A 17,584-nucleotide genomic window follows, 5' to 3' on the forward strand; every position below is an offset into this window, starting at 1 on the left:
GGATACACACTTCCTAATTTTAAACCATGCAGTATAACCTTGCTCTATTCAAACAACTGCCTCTTGGTGAAAGTGAAGATGTTATAAGTCCCTCTAATATTCCCTGCTTGTCTCTTTGTCTACGTGTAGGATGTTCTATTTGCCTGAAATGCCTTTTACCACTCAGTCTGCCAAACAAAATTAGTTATTTAGAACTAACTCCTGGATGCTCACTCCTCTAGAAAGCCTTCTTCACCCTCCCAAAATTAGGTTAGATGTATACCTACACAGCTCCATGTCACTTGAGGCATGCTCCAGACATGGCCCCTATATGTTATGTTACTTGTTTATTTCTTTCTCTAGAATATAAGCTACTTGAGGGCAAGGGATTTTATTGTTCATCATTGTTATCTCGGCACAGTGCTTGGTGTTGAATGGGCACCTAGGAAATTTTTACCGAATGAATAAATAAACTAAAAGAAAAAAAATCCAATCTCTTCATCTTAGCTTCCAGACTCTCCTTAATCTCTCTGATATTACTTAGTCACCCTCATTTCGTATTATCCCATCTTCATTATCATTTGTCTCCTCTCCATCACAAACTAAGGGGGGAAGTTAAAGGTTCCCTTTCCTTCTTGATCCCCTCTTCTGAAAATGGGCTAGGTGGTAAACACTGCACAATATATCCCCAGGGAAGGGCAAGAGCTATTTCTCAATTAAATTATAGTATAAGTGTAGAGAGTATTCCAGAAAATTGGAATGTTACATAAATGTGAAGATGGTCCTTTTTTTACTTTCTTCTTTCTGGGAGACTGGAAAAGTAAAGCAGGGCCTTAATCTGCCCTTTCTGCCTACAAGATGCCAAAAACAGATTATTTGAACTCAAGCATCTAAATCAAGCTGAACTCATTTAATTTTAACCTTGGATTAAAATGCTAACAGTATAATTAAGTGACTGCCTAGAGTAAAAAATTATCAATTCTGGGAAGTCCAGTACGATTAAGATCTAATTGTCCTTCACAATTTTGCATCATTTTCTGGGGTTTTTATGTGTAGTCTGATTGGATCCACTAGAACAGTCTGATATCAACCTTACTAGAACCAATTAGACCATCCAAAAAACACCTTCCACAAAGCCTGAAATACCCGCCAATAGGAACCAGGCCTCCTTCTAAGGAATGTGAACTTTAACGTCTATGTTATTAGGGCATATGCTTCATGAAATAACCCTGCTACTATAATCCATTACCTCTCTGACCTCATCTCCTATGACCCCCTCCACCCAATTCCTCTCACACAGACTATGCACACTAACTCTTTAAGGGCTTTGCATTATCTTTCCTTCTGCCTGGAGGAACACTCTTCCCTCAGATATCTACATGGCTAATCCCCTCCACCAACTGTCAGTTTATTGTTCTGTGGTAGCTTGCATGCTGTTTTGATGCTGGAAGCTATGCCACCAGTATTTCAAATAGCAGCAGGGTCACCCAAGGTGGACAGGTCTCTATGGAGTTTACAGACTAAGACAGACCAGGAAGAAGTACCTGGAGATCTACTTCTGTAAAAACTGGTGAGTGAAAACCTTATGAATACCAGCAGAACACTGTCTGATATACTGCCAGAAGATGAGCCCCTCAGGTTGGAAGGCACTCAAAATACAACTGCAGAAGAGCTACCTCCTCAAAGTAGAGTCGTTCTTAAAGATGTGGATGGAGTCAAGCCTTCGGGACCTTCCTTTGCTGATGTGGCATGACTCAAAATGAGCAGAAGCAGCTACAAACATCCATTAATAATCAGAAAGTGGAATGTAAGAATTATGAATCTAAGAAAATTGGAAGTTGTCAAAAATGAAATGGAATGCATAAACATTGATATCCTAGGCATTAGTGAGCTGAAATGGACTGGTATTGGCCATTCTGAATGAGACAATCATATGGTCTACTATGCTGGGAACAGTGGCTTCACTAGGGTTGGTGTCTCCAGGGCAATAATTCATGGTGTCACCCCACATGCTAATTACCACAACATTGTAGCTAAAACACCAGAAAATTTGACAAAATCAACAACTACAAAAACACCGGTGGCAACAAAAAAAACAGCGTGTGCTTGTAGAGCATACAGAAGAAACCATGTGATTTGAAGCAACACTGCAATTGTGCAATAATGACAGCTCTAATTGGAGCTCATTAGAAGGTCCAAAAAGTAAATTAGCATAGAGTTTCAGCCTTGTAGATATACTGATACATGTAAGCTGGGGTCACATAATTTTTTTGTTGTTATAGATAACTACAGGAATATTTTTATAAAAAAGAATAAATTTCTGCTGAAACATTGCACAAAAAATTTATAGACAGAGATTTTGGTGTCACCTTTTCTGACAGAGCCACCCAGTGCAGTCTGAAACCCCCACGCCCCCCTCCACCCCCCCACATGTCTCCACTGGCCGGAAGACAAACTGGAGGGGAGCAGCATTCCATTCATTGTCAAAAAGAACATTTCAAGATCTATCCTGAAGTTCAATGCTGTCAGGTGATAGGATAATATCCATATGCCTACAAAGAAGATTTGTTAAAATGACTATTATTCAAATTTGTAATGCCAAAGATGAAGAAATTGAAGTTTCTACCAACTTTTTCAGTCTGAAATTAATCAAACATGCAATCAAAATGCAATGATAATTACTGGTGATAGGAATGGGAAAGTTGAAACTAGAAGAATCAGTTGTTGGAAAATATGGCCTTGGTGATAGAAATGACACCAAATATTGCACGACAGAAATTTGCAAGTCCAATAACTTATTCATTGAAAAGACCTTTTTTCAATAACAAAAATTATGACTATACACTTGGACCTCACGTGGATGGAATACACAGGAGTCAAATAGACCACATCTGTGGAAAGAGATGATGGAGAAGCTCAATATCCTTGGTTAGAATAAGGTCAGGGGCTAACTTCAGAATAGACCATCAATTGCTCACATGCAAGTTCGAGTTGAAACTAAAGAATATTAAAACAAGCCCAAGTGAGCCAAAGTACAACTCTGAGTATATACCACCTGAATTTAGAGACCATCTCAAGAATAGATTTGACGCACTGAACAGTAATGACCTAAAACCAAACGAGTTGTGGGATGACATCAAGGACACCATACACAAAGAAAGCGAAAGGAATTTAAAAAGAGAGGAAAGAAAGAAAAGACCAAAATGGATGTCAGAAGAGATTCTGAAACTTGTTCCTGAATGCAGAGTAGCTTTAAAAAATGGAAAAAATGATGATGTCGAAGAGCTGAACAAAAGATTTCAAATGAAGGCTTGAGAGGACAAAGAATTATAATGAAATGGGCAAAGACCTCGAGTTAGAAAACCAAAAGGGGAGAACGCACTTGGCATTTCTCCAGCAGAAAGAACTGAAGAAAAAATTCAAGCCTCAAGTTTCAATACTGAAGGACTCTATGGGCAAAAAATTGAACAATACTGAAAGCATCAAAAGAACATGTAAGGAATACACAGAGTCACTATGCCAAACAGATTTGCTCAACATTCAATCATTCCAGGAGGTAGCATATGATCAAGAACTGATGCTACTGAGGAAAGAAGTGCAAGCTGCACTGAAGGCACTGGCGATAAACAAGGCTCCAGGAATTGACAGAATACCAACTGAGATGTTTCAACAAATGTACACAATGCTGGAAGTGCTTATTCATCTATGCCAAGAAATTGGAAGACAGCTACCCGGCCATCTAACTGGAACAGATTCATATTTGTGCTCATTCCAAAGAAAGGTGATCCAATGGATCATTAACATGACAAGCAAGTTAATTTTTGCTGAAGATAATTCAAAAACGGTTGCAGCAGTATATTTACAGGAAATTGCCAGAAATTCAAGCCAGATTCGAGAGGACATGGAACCAGGAATATCATTCTGATATCAGATGAACCTTGGCTGAAAGCAGAGAATAGCAGAAAGATGTTTACCTCTTTTATTGACTATACAAAGGTATTTGACTGTGGATCATAACAAATTACGGATAACATTGCAAAGAATGGGGATTCCAGAACACTTAATGGTGCTCCTGAGGAACCTGTACATAGACCAAGAGGCAGTCATTCAAACAGAAAAAGGCAATACTGTGCGGTTTAAAATCAGGAAAGGTGAGCATCAGTGTTGTATCCTTTCATCACACTTATTCAATCCGTATGCTGAGCAAATAATCTGAAAAACTGGACTACGTGAAGAACACAGCATTAAGATTGGAGGAAGACTCATTAACAACCTGCTTTATGCAAATGACACAACCTTGCTTGTTGAAAGTGAAGAGGACTTGAGGATGAAGCATGGATGAAGATCAAAGACTATAGCCTTCACTATGTATTATGCCTCAACATAAAAAAAATAAAAATCTTCACAACTGGATCCATAAACTACATCATGATAAACGGAAAAAAAAATTGAAGTTGTCAAGGATTTCTTTTTACTCTGATCCACAATCAACACCCATGGGAGCAGCGGTCCAGAAATCAAACAATATATTGCATTGGGCAAATCTGCTGCAAAAGATCTCTTTAAAGTGTTGAAAAGAAAAGATGTCAGTTGGAGGACTAAGGTGTGCCTGATCCAAATCATATTTTCAATCACCTCATATGCATCCAAAAGTTGGATGAAGAATAAGAAAGGCTGAAGAACTGATGCCTTTGAAGGATGGTGTTGCCAAAGAATATTGAATATGCCATGGACTGCCAGGAAAACAAACAAGTCTGTCTTGGAAGCAGTAGAGCTAGAATGCTCCTAAGAAGGGAGGATGGCAAGACTTTGTCTTATGTACTTTGGACGTGTTATCAGGAGGGACCAGTCCCTGAAGAAGGACATCATCCTTGGTAAAATAGAGGGTCAGAGAAAAAAAGAAAAACCCTCAATGAGTTGGACTGACACAGTGGCTGCAACAGTGGACTCAAACATAGCAATGATTGTGAGGATGGCACAGAACCAGGCAGTGTTTAGTTCCATTGTACATAGGGTCACTGTGAGTTGGACTTAATTCTACAGTACCTAACAACATGACAATCACCCCCTCCAGCTCACTTCTTTCATGTCATCTATGAAGAAAGTTCTTCCATGACAATATAGCAACCTATCTTTTCTTTAGTAGCACTTACTATAATTTGTATTTATTCATTATTTACTTTGTGGGGGGGCTAACTAAAAGTTCTGTGATGGCAGGGACTTTGTTTTGTTTCCCACTATTTATTTAACAAATAACTATTGAATACCAACTATGTGTCAAGCATCATTTTAGGGGACAGTTAAATGAATAAAAATGGAGTCATGTGGTTGACAAAATGGTGGTGGTAGTTGAGTGGACAATGCTCCCAGAGTCTTGTTTTTACCAAAACTTAAGCCTAGTTTGCCTATAAATCAGGCCACCCTCATTGACCAATGAGATTCTGACAACACTTCCACCCTCATTGACCAATGGAATCCTGACAGTATTTCAAAAGTAGATTATATAAGTCAATCAGAAACAAGCTTCTTTGCTTTCATGTTCTTTAATAAAAAGCCAGTCACTGCTGATACTCAGTGACATACCTTTGCACATGTGGTTCGGTGCTAACTGATTCAAGAATCTTCTGCCCAAATAAACCTCATCTATAATAGATTAAATTTATTATTGATTCAGTTCTTTTGACAGGACCCAGATGTGAACAGGGGTTTTATATTATAGACAATTAGATTACAGACATTAAGCAGGTAAACAAGTAAAATAACATAATAATCTCAGAGACTGATAAATACTTTGAAGAAAATAGAACAGAGGAATGCGATAAAGAGTGACTGAGGGTTGTTGTTGTTAGGTTCCATCGAGTCAATTCCAACTCATAGCAACCCCATGTGACAGAGTAGAACTGACCCATAGGGTTTCTAGGCTGTAATCTTTATGGGGGCAGATCACCAAGTCTTTATCCCAGGAAGCCACTAAGGACTAAGTATCCTTTCTTTACCATTGGCATGAATCATATGCCAGCCATTTTTATGTCTCTGAACCTCAAAGGTAACACATTATTCCAGTTCCAATGCTTTTATTGTCAAGGTGGGTCCCTTTGAAATGTGTGAAGCTCAGCAGACCAGAGTTGGAGACTTGTCGTTGTGTAGACTAAGCATTCTATTAGGTGATGTGTTTTAGTTATCTAGTACTTCTTTAACAGAAACACTACAAGTGGATGGCTTTAACAACAGAAATTTATTCTCTCGCAGTTTTGTAGGCTAGAAGTCCAAATTCTGGGTGCCAGGTCCAGGGGAAGGCTTTTTCTCTCTGTCAGCTCTGGAAGAATGTCCTTGTCATCAATCTTCCCCTGGTCTAGGAACTTCCCTGTACAGGAACCTCAGGTCCAAAAGACACACTCTGCTCCCGGCACTGCTTTCTTGGTAATATGAGGTCCCCCTGTCTCTCTGCTCACTTCTTTCTCATATGTGTCAAAAGAGATTGGCTTGAATTGTAGATTAATCTTATAGATTGAGTCTATATAACTGCCACTAATCCCATTTTATTAACGTCATAGAGATAGGATTTACAACACATAGGAAAATCACATCAGATGACAAAATGGTGGACAATCAATCACATGATACTGGGCATCATGACCTAGCCAAGCTGACAGATATTTGGGGGGGGACACAATTCAATCCATGACATAATGTTTATTGCACGCGTTAGTTTTGTAAACTTTTGCTTTTTTCCCCTTTATTTCTGTGAAACAAATCTTGCAGGCATAATTATGGCTTTCCCGTGTGATAGGGAGACCTGAGGGGTATGTTTTGGTTTTTCTGTGTCATATTTGGAAAATCATAGGTTCCCCATGTAACCTAAAGAAAAAGCGCCAACAATAAATTGTCTACCTAGTTCTCAGTGACATAGCTGCCACAGATCAGTGGTGCCAAAGTGCCACTTGCCTCATTGGTGGATTGTATTGCCAGGTCATAGTTCTCAAAATCCATATTACCAACCAAAAATTTAAACACACTTAATTAGTAAGCATGCATTCCAATATTGAAAACACATGCCATCAAAAAAAAAGAAGAAAAAAAGTAGTAATGAAAGGGTTAAATTCGGAAGGCATCTCTGAGGAAGTAGTATTGTGCTGAGACAGGAATTAGATGATATAAGCAGCCATGAGCATTCCAGGGAGAGGAACAGAATGTGTAAAGGACCAAAGTGGAAACAATTTTGACATAAAGGAACATAAAGAAGGCCATTTTGTCTAGGGGGTAATGAACAATAGCAGATAAGGTACAGACTAAGCGGGAACCATGCAAAAGCATTAAATTACTTTGTCTCCTACGTGTAGAATAGCTTATAAGAGAGCAGGAATGAAAGCAACAGGGAGATTTGCTCTGGAAGATATGAGAAGATAATGAATTGGATCAGGGTGATTGCAGTGGAAGTGGAGAGAAGTGGAAAAAAACAGAGATATATATCGGAGGTGCATATCAAGCCTTGCTGATGGACTGGATCTGTACAGTGAAGGAAAGAGAGGAACCAGGGATGACTCCTGGGCTTTGAGCTGGACCCATGTGCATGAGTTGGTGTCACCCAGTGCAGTAACTCATGGTGTCACCCCCCCCCCATGCTAATTACCACAATAGGGTAGCTAAAACACCAGAAAATTTGACAAAATCAGCTACTAGAAAAACACCGGCTGCAACAAAAACAATAGCATGTGGTTGTAGCACGTGCAGATGAAACCACATGATTGGAAGCGTCATTGTAATTGGGTAATAATGATAGCTCTGACAGAGCTCATTAGAAGGTTCAAAAAGTAAATTAGTACAGAGTTTTAGCCTTGTAGGAGTTTTAATCTGGGTTTATGAAAAAAGATTTGTTATAATTAACTACAGGGATATTTTTACAAAAAAGAATAAATTTCTGATGAAACACTGCATAAAAATTTATGACAGTCATTTTGGTGTCACCCCCTCTGATAGCATCACCCCGTGCAATCCATATTCCCTATACCCCCTTAGTGACACCATTGCCCATTTGGTGAATAGATGGTAATTCCATTTACTGAGGCACATATTCAGTGCCTGGCACATAATATGTGCTCAATAGTTACTATGTATCAATCAATACTGAGATTCTAGGTTAAATTTTGTTTGACTAAAACAATTCCTCTTAGGAAAACAAAGGCTGGAAACCATTGTAATTAGAATGATCCAGAGCTGTACATGCAGGTTTCGATGTCACTTGGGTGAGTGGGACACCACAGCTCCATAATGTAACAGTGAGTGCATGCATATGCAGACCTAGCTTCTGGTATGGCCAGGGTAATGCTAGGTTTGAAATGGGTGGTCCTTGAAAGGTAAATTTGAGGATTACCCCTACAAAGCTGAGGTAACCTTGTTGTGAATGAGTTATTAGTTGTGAGTGGCTTGGTCAAACATGGAGGAATTAACTTGTGTGGCCAGAGTTTGGACAAGAAAAGCAGGAGAAATCTTGGTCAGGTGGGTTGGCATGAAAATTGAAAATTCTGAGCTGAGGGCCTCTGCTAGTGTGTTCACTTGGCCAGGGCAGGAGCACAGGCTAAAGTCAAGGGTTCCCCATTGGAACACAAAACCTAAACAGCAGAGGTCAGAGGAGGGAAGAGAAATTGGTGCTGATTAACAAGGAATGGTAAAAACTAGAAAAACAGAGAACAAGCAGAAGAATGAATTTCATTCAAAGAGGATGATTATGCCGAAAAATCTTCCACCCTCCCACCCCACAGGGTAATTTGAGGTTTCCTATACATGCCAAGGAGCCCTGGTGCTAAGGTGGTTAAGAGCTCAGGCTGCTAACCAAAAAGTCAGCAGTTGAAATCCACGAGCCACTCCTTGGAAACTCTATGGGGCAGTTGTGCTCTGTCCCACAGGGTTGCTATGAGTTGTCGGAACTGACTAGATGGTAATGAGTTTGGTTTTTTGGTACACATGCAAAATTTTTAAGTGGTTAATCCCTGGCAATTAGGTGGGAGGTAAGAGAGAGTTGAGCAAAGTATACCAGAGTCCTATTGCTGAAAAAAAAAAAAAAAATAGCTGAGGACCTTGTAAATCACACCACACAAGTACTTACCTTCCTTAATTACTTGTACGGCCACTGTTATGGATTGAATTCTGTCCCAGAAAAATGTGTGTTGTAAACCCTAACCTCTATACCTGTGGTTGGAGCCCTGGTAGCAGTGGTTAAGAGCTCAGCTGCTAACCAAAAGGTCGGCAGTTCAAGTTCACCAGCCATGCCTTGGAAACCCTGTGAGGCAGTTCAATTCTGTTCTGTAGGATCACTATGAGTCGGAATCGACTCGAGGGGAACGGGTAATGGAATATACCTGTGGTTAGGAGCCCTGGTGGCACAGTGGTTAAGCACTAAGCTTAAACCCACCAGCCACTCCACAGGAGAAAGTTATGGCAGTCTGCTCCAATAAAGATTACAGCCTTAGAAACCCTACAGGGTAGTTCTAATCTGTCCTACAGGATCACTGTGAGTTGGAATCATCATCTAGATGGCAATGGGTTTTAAACATGTGGTTATAATCTCATTTGGGAATGAGTTTTCTTTGTTATATTAACAAGACAGTATTAGTGTGAGGTGTGTCTTAAGCCAATCACTTTTGAGATATAAAAGAGATTAAATAAGCAACTGCCAAGGCAGAGATGGGGGGAAGAAAGATGCCAAGCCACATGAAGATTGCCTAGGAGCAGAAGTTCAAAAAAGACAGGGACCTTCCTCCAGAGCCAACAGAGGGAGAGATCCTTCCCCTAGAGCCAGCACCCTGAATTTGGATTTCTAGCTTCCTATACTATGAGATCTAGGAAAATTAGAAATCATCAAAAATGAAATGGAACACATAAACATCAATATCCTAGGCATTAGTGAACTGAAATGGACTGGTATTGGCCATTTTGAATCGGACAATCATATAGTCTACTATGCTGGGAATGACAACTTGAAGAGGAATGGTGTTGCATTCATCGTCAAAAAGAACATTTTAAGATCTATCCTGAAGTACAATGCTGTCAGTGATAGGATAATATCCATATGCCTACAAGGAAGACCAGTTAATACGACTATTATTCAAATATACACACCAACCACTAGGGCCAAAGATGAAGAAATACAAGATTTTTATCAGCTGCTGCAGTCTGAAATTGATCGAACATGCAATGAAGATGCATTGATAATTACTGGCGATTTTAATGCGAAAGTTGGAAACAAAGAAGAAGGATCAGTAGTTGGAAAATATGGCCTTGGTGACAGAAACAATGCTGGAGATCGAATGATAGAATTTTGCAAGACCAACAACTTCTTCATTGAAAATACCTTCTTTCACCAACATAAATGGTGACTATACACATGGACCTTACCAGATGGAACACACAGAAATCAAATTGACTACATCCGTGGAAAGAGACTATGGAAAAGCTCAATATCATCAGTCAGAACAAGGCCAGGGGCCAGCTGTGGGAACAGACCATCAATTGCTCATATGCAAGTTCAAGCTGAAACTGAAGAAAATCAGAGCAAGTCCATGAGAGCCAAAATGTGACCTTGAGTATACCCCACCTGAATTTAGAGACCATCTGAAGAATAGATCTGATGCATTGAACACTGGTGACCGAAGACCAGACGAGTTGTGGAATGACATCAAGGACATCATACATGAAGAAAGAGGTCATTGAAAAGACAGGAAAGAAAGAAAAGACCAAGATGGATGTTGGAGGAGACTCTGAAACTTGCTCTCGAGTATCGAGCAGCTAAAGCAAAAGGAAGAATTGATGAAGTAAAAGAACTGAACACAAGATTTCAAAGGGCGGCTCGAGAAGACAAAGTAAAGTATTAAAATGACATGTACAAAGAGCTGAAAATGGAAAACCAAAAGGGAAGAACAAGCTCGGTGTTCCTCAAGCTGAAAGAACTGAAGAAAAAATTTAAGCCTCGAGTTGCAATAGTGAAGGATTCCATGGGGAAAATATTAAACGACGCAGGAAGCATCAAAAGAAGATGGAAGGAATACACAGAGTCATTATACCAAAAAGAATAGTCGATGTTCAACCATTTCAAGAGGTAGCATATAATCAGTACTGAAGGAAGAAGTCCAAGCTGCTCTGAAGGCATTGGCGAAAAACAAGGCTCCCGGAACTGAAGGAATATCAATTGAGATGTTTCAACAAACAGATGCAGCATTGGAGGTGCTCACTCGTCTATGCCAAGAAATATGGAAGACAGCTTCCCCGCCAAGTGACTGGAAGAGGTCTATATTTATGCCTATTCCCAAGAAAGGCGATCCAACCGAATGTGGAAATTATACAACAATATCATTAATATCACACACAAGCAAAATTTTGCTGAAGATCATTCAAAAATGGCTGCAGAAGTATATCAACAGGGAACTGCCAGAAATTCAGGCCGGTTTCAGAAGAGGACGTGGAACCAGGGATATCATTGCTGATGTCAGATGGATCCTGGCTGAAAGCAGAGAATACCAGAAGGATGTTTACCTGTGTTTTATTGACTATGCAAAGGCATTCGACTGTGTGGATCATAACAAATTATGGATAACATTGTGAAGAATAGGAATTCCAGAACACTTAATTGTGCTCATGAGGAACCTGTACATCGATCAAGAGGCAGTTGTTCAGATAGAACAAGGTGATACTGATTGGTTTAAAGTCAGGAAAGGTGTGTATTCTTTCACCATACCTATTCAACCTGTATGTTGAGCAAATAAGCTGAGAAACTGGACTATATGAAGAAGAACAGGGCATCAGGATTGGAGGAAGACTTATTAATAACCTGCATTATACAGATGACACAACCTTGCTTGCTGAAAGTGAAGAGGACTTGAAGCACTTATTAATGAAGATCAAAGACCACAGCCTTCAGTATGGATTGCACCTCAACATAAAGAAAACAAAAATCCTTACAACTGGACCAATGAGTAGCACAGTGATAAATGCAGAAAAGATTGAAGTTGCCAAGGATTTCATTTTACTTGGGTCCACAATCAACAGCCATGAAGCAGCAGACAAGAAATCAAAAGATGCATTGCATTGGGTAAATCAGCTGCAAAGGACCTCTTTAAAGTATTGAAGAGCAAAGATGTCACCTTGAAGACTAAGGTGCGCCTGACCCAAGCCATGGTATTTTCAATCACATCATATACATGTGAAAGCTGGACAACGAATAAGGAAGACCAAAGAAGAACTGATGCCTTTGAATTGTGGTGTTGGCGAAGAATATTGAATATACTGTGGACTGCCAGAAGAACGAATAAATCTGTCTTGGAAGAAGTACAACCAGAATGCTCCTTAGAAGCAAGGATGGCGAGACTGCATATTACATACTTTGGACATGTTGTCAGAAGGGATCAGTCTCTGGAGAGGGACATCATGTTTGGCAAAGTACGGTGTCAGCAGAAAAGAGGAAGACCCTCAACGAGGTGGATTGACACGGTGGCTGCAACAATGGGCTCGAGCATAACAACAATTGTGAGGATGGCGCAGGACTGGGCAGTGTTTTGTTCTGTTGTGCATGGGGTCGCTATGAGTTGGAACCAACTCAAAGGTACCTAACAACAACATACTATGAGAAAATTAATTTCTGTTTGTTAAAGCCACCAACTTGTATATTTCTGTTATAGCAGCACCAGATAACTAAGACAGCCAACCTTAGATCTGATTGGCTGAATAATCAGGGCCTGAGAGATTATGCATCTTCCAGAACTGCCAGAAAGTTTGGAGCAGGGCCAAGAGTAAGTGCTTTACTTCCTGACTAACACTGAAGGATGAAACCCCAGGACATTAGGTCGCTGAAACCTGGATAATCTAGAAACCTGTTGCCACTCCCACTGCCCTTTGCTGATTAAATAACCAGCGGCAGCCTCATAGCAGTCCAGAATCAAGACCCCATGGGGCGTCTGCAGTTGAAGTTTATAGGTATCATTTCAGTAGCCTCTCTGGAAAGCCAGAGCACCATTTCAATAGAATTATGAGGCTTAATTGATTAGTGCTGCTAACGTTGTGTACCATCTAGTTGTAGATTTTGTAGTCTTAGCTCCATAGAATTGAGTTAATTTCCTCCCAAGGGAGGTATTTTGCAATTTTCTTAAGTGATAGCTTTAACCTAATACCCTCAGTGGTTAAAATCTTGATAGTTAAAAGTTAATGGGTTTTTAACAGGCTGTTCCCGACATATGCATAATTTGTTTTTTCTTTTCCGTGGCTAGCCCCAGGTTGAGGTTGAATTGGCTGAAACGGGAGAAATGCAAATCTCTTCTTCAGATTTGACTTCTAAGATGATAGCAAACCCATCAGATGGCATTTTCAAAAACAGGAGAATTTCCATTTCCTTGAAAAATGCTATCATTTTCTCACTGTAAGGGTGCATGCTAAAGATGAATAATGTAATTGTCTGAGAGGCTTATTAAGGATAAGCAAGCAAATAGATAAAAGCTCTGGTTTCCTAAATGACATGGTAGGGCCAGGTCTTTGACTTGCAGGTTGGCAATAAGATGATGTAAACCTGTGGCTGAAAGTGTACATTCAATAACCCCTGCAACCTCCAGCTACCAGCTAGACGGAAATGTAAGCCTCTTACCCAACTCCATTGCAGAGACAAGGAAATGAAAGCATGACTAAGAAAGAATGCATGCTGTGGACATTCCAAATCTCTCTTTCTTCTCCCCTCAATTTTTTTCTCTGAGAGCAAACATTGCTTTACTTGTTGATAATGTGCTTTAAAAAAAAAGCAATAAAAAATGTGAGTTAATTACAGTAGGTCAGAATACGGAATGCTTAAGAATTCAGTCTCTCTTACTGTACTGTGCTGGATTGGAATGCTGATTCTTTCACTTGCTAACTTAGTAAACGTTAGCAAGTAACTTCATTTGCCTAAGTCTCAGCTTCCTCACATGCAAAATAAGTATAATAATAGCTGTCGTGAATGTTAAATGACAGAATACAAGATTTAACACTGTGTTTAATAGAGAAATATATTCTACCAATTCTTCTTATTATTAAATTTTTAAGAATTGTTTTTATTCTCCAATTAAATGATTGTACATATAGGTTTTTTATTTATAAAGAGCAAACTGATCTCCAAAGCTTGAGCAATGACAGACATTGCCAATGATTTTCAAGTTATTTTCTACTCTTCCTTTGCATCAAATCTGAGTATAATTTATCTGAAAGAAGACCATCTAAAATGAAGTGCCTGTTATCCTGACAATTCTATATATTCAATCTTTTTAAAATCCTAATATGCAAATCATTGAATTCTTCAAGGGTGTTAATTGGCTAAAACATAGCTTGTTTGGTAAAACATTTCCCAGTCTGTATGTATAGAGGGAAACGGCATGTGCTACTGTGTTGTTTTGCTGATTAAAACAACCTGGGTAAAATCCTAACTCTTGCTGCCAAGATAATCTCAAATACTTATACTCAACTCTGGTGTTTAACCAGTATCCACTGCTACCCTGCTATGCTCAAGGCACTAGAGATCCAATGATCAGTCAGTAAGAAACGAGAGGCAGCTTCAATTTCTGTACAGCCTGTCTGTACCAGAAGCTGGATGATCTTGTGACAAAACTGTTTTAACAGTTAAGGGACCTTTCTCAATCTCTACATAAACTATAAAGTAAAAAGAGTGAATAAGTAAATATATATATTGAGAATACACCACCCCCAAAAATCTAAATCGACAGTTAAAACTAACAAAACAATGTTTTTAAAAGCATAAAACGTGAGCCTTGTTTGTATGTTTAACCCTTAAGATTGTGTTAGACTCTATCCCATGCATAACTGGAACTGAGCCACCCTCTGCCACAAAAAACGCAGGGTGCTGTGCTCCTCAGAAACAGGTGAAATTCAAAAGATCTGATGGCAGGAGAAAAATCTTCGGTCGTCTTTGTCCGTTGGACATTGAATAAATTTGGAATAATAAAGTGGATTTTTTTTTTTTTCCTACAAATACTTAGACCAGGAAGGAAAATCAACAAACACTTAAAACTGTAGACTTCCCCAAAACTATGGCCCTGGGGAACCCTGCTAACTCAGAACTGAAGCCACTCCCAAAGTCCAATTTTCAGCTAAAGATTTAGACGGGCCTATAAAATAAATAGTAACACACATGAGGAATGTGCTTATTAGTTCGTCAAGTATACAAGACCAAATGGGCAATACTTGCCCAAAGACAAAGAAAAAGACAAGAAGGTAGGAAAGGACAGGAAAACTGGACGAATGGACACAGAGGAGCCAGGATGGAAAGGTGGAGAGTGCTGACACATTGCAGGGATTGTAACCAATATCACAAAACAGTGTAAAATTTTTTAATGAAAAACTAACTTGTGCTGTAAAATAAAGTTAAAAAAAAAGAACTGTGGACTTGAATATATAAAACTCTGAATATATTAGTGAAAAAAAATTTTGGTAGCATGAAAATTGGCATTCAGTTAATCCCCAAACCTTTTTTCTCTTTAACCAATCAATTTTCTTACTTTTCACAAAATATCTTGTTCCTTATGCTAAATCATTTAGTATAGAAGTGAACAAAGTGTTATCCATAAGTAGGTGATATATTTAATCGTTTTTGTAGATTAGTAAGCCAACTTTCAAGATAACAAGTTAGCCTGCCACAAGCTAACATATTAGCTAGCTGCAAGTTAACAAGTTAACCTGTTACAGGTTATGGATGCTTATATAAGACACAAGTCTCCTAGGTCATAGACAAAGGACAGTTTATTACTCAGAGTGATAATAGTAGGTTTTGATTCCCAGAGCCCCAACCCCTGTAATCATTATGAGAGGAACCCTGAGTTTAGGGAACTCAAATCTTTCACAATGGGCCCCAAGCATGCCTGACCATTGTTCTAGAGGGAGACAGCACCTTTATGTTTCAAGGTTGTAAGCAACCCTGCACTTTGCTCTGGAGGGAGACGCTGTGTCTGTCTTCCAAGTCTGTTTTCTTTACAAACATCCATGAAAAGATAGTCTGGGACAAAAATTAGTCAGTGCCTCACTTTACGTGCAGAAATGAAAAAGACCGGTAGAGGGTTGTATCTCAACAATCCTAAGCAGTGATTTCTGGAGAAGTTTGACAGGAGAGAGAGAATCCTCTCCTGGTGACTTTTTTCACATTAGGGAAGAAAGACCTTTTCAGACTGGGTAGTCTAATGAGAGAGTTTAGGATAAGTAATAACAACAACAAAAAAAAGACCAGTTTGTAAGAATTTGAGCATCCAACAGAAAAAGATAACAGTATGAAAAAATTAAAATAATTCTAGTAAAAAGAGAAAAATTAGTACTATTGTATAGTACCATAAACACCTAATTTATAAGTGATCCCTATATGTTAAGTGCTGGCTAGCCAGTGCTGTGTCTGGGCATGGAAGGACTCCACTTTACTGTTTAGCAGTCCTCAGAGTCCATTGCTAACGAGTAATGGCTGGCACTGGTTTGGAGTTGGAAATAGAGTTGAAATGCAGACTTTCAGTCTCCCTCTCTCCTGAGCTTCCACAGCCACTTGTGGCCTCGCAAGAAGAGAATTCGATCTCCTGATCTTCTTTTCTGCCCAATCTCCCAATATCTTGGAGTATGTTATAGTTAAGGTCTTAGTGCCCTGAGACCTGACTTGGAAATCAATTCCCTTAGAAATAATTTACAACGGCAGTTAGATTTCCCGATTATTCTTCTCACTGCCTTCAATATCAGTTCCCCCAATAGCCTATTAACCCATAATATATCTGATTCATACAGCATTCTGTTTCAACTGCACTGTGAATTAAATAAACTTGTCAGGCTAGCTGGAGACTATGACCACCATTTATGGAGTCTCTAGTGTGGAAAAATGTGTTTTTATTAATGAATATTTAACAAATGACTTTATGGAGTATGCCTCTGATTAAATTGCATTTTTTTAAATAATCATTTATAAAATATTACCAGATGAAGTTTACTTTTGCAACTGTCTATGGACGATGGTGTTATCTTCTGTGGCAGCAAAAAAGTTATCCCAGGTTAAAAGCCTGGAGAAAAAGTAAACTTAATCTCTAACAAGAGTTTAAACAGATGATGAAAGGGCTTCATATTCTCTGCCTAAAAAAGTGTGTTGGCCAAAAAACACATAGTAAAAGAAAAAAAATTTAATGATAATTCACAAGAATCCCTGAAAAATGAGAAGCATATAACATGCCAGGAATAAAAAATCAAGGAATTATGCTTGCATAATCAACACTTGTACACTCGACAAGCTCTCTGTGTATTCCTAGTTTACGTTCAAATTCTCTTGTGTTATGGGGCTCTTGCTATGCAGTAGGCTGTTACCATTTGCCATCAAAATGTTCTCTGGGATATTCCACTTTCAAGTTTATTTTCATTTAATTTCACCCTATCGCACATAGCTATCAAATATTTTACTGTTTTTTCTTAGCTGCATTTCTAGTTAGAACTAATCATTTTTAGCATTTTATCAGTCTTTACCTTTTTTTTTTTTTTTGCAATTTCTGGTTGAAAATTATCCAGTTATTTACAGTTTTCCCATATGGAGAGACTGAATGCAGACTAGCAAAGCCAAGTGTGAGCT

General features: G+C 39.0%; 1 long non-coding RNA gene across 1 annotated transcript in view; it reads right to left on the reverse strand.

Moving 5' to 3' along the window:
- Positions 1-17,584, reverse strand: part of LOC135232223 (uncharacterized) — an 80,958-nt gene that overhangs the window by 13,480 nt on the left and 49,894 nt on the right. The window lies entirely within an intron of this gene.

This window comes from Loxodonta africana, chromosome 8, assembly GCF_030014295.1.
Source record: "Loxodonta africana isolate mLoxAfr1 chromosome 8, mLoxAfr1.hap2, whole genome shotgun sequence".
NCBI classification, from domain to species: Eukaryota; Metazoa; Chordata; class Mammalia; order Proboscidea; family Elephantidae; genus Loxodonta; species Loxodonta africana.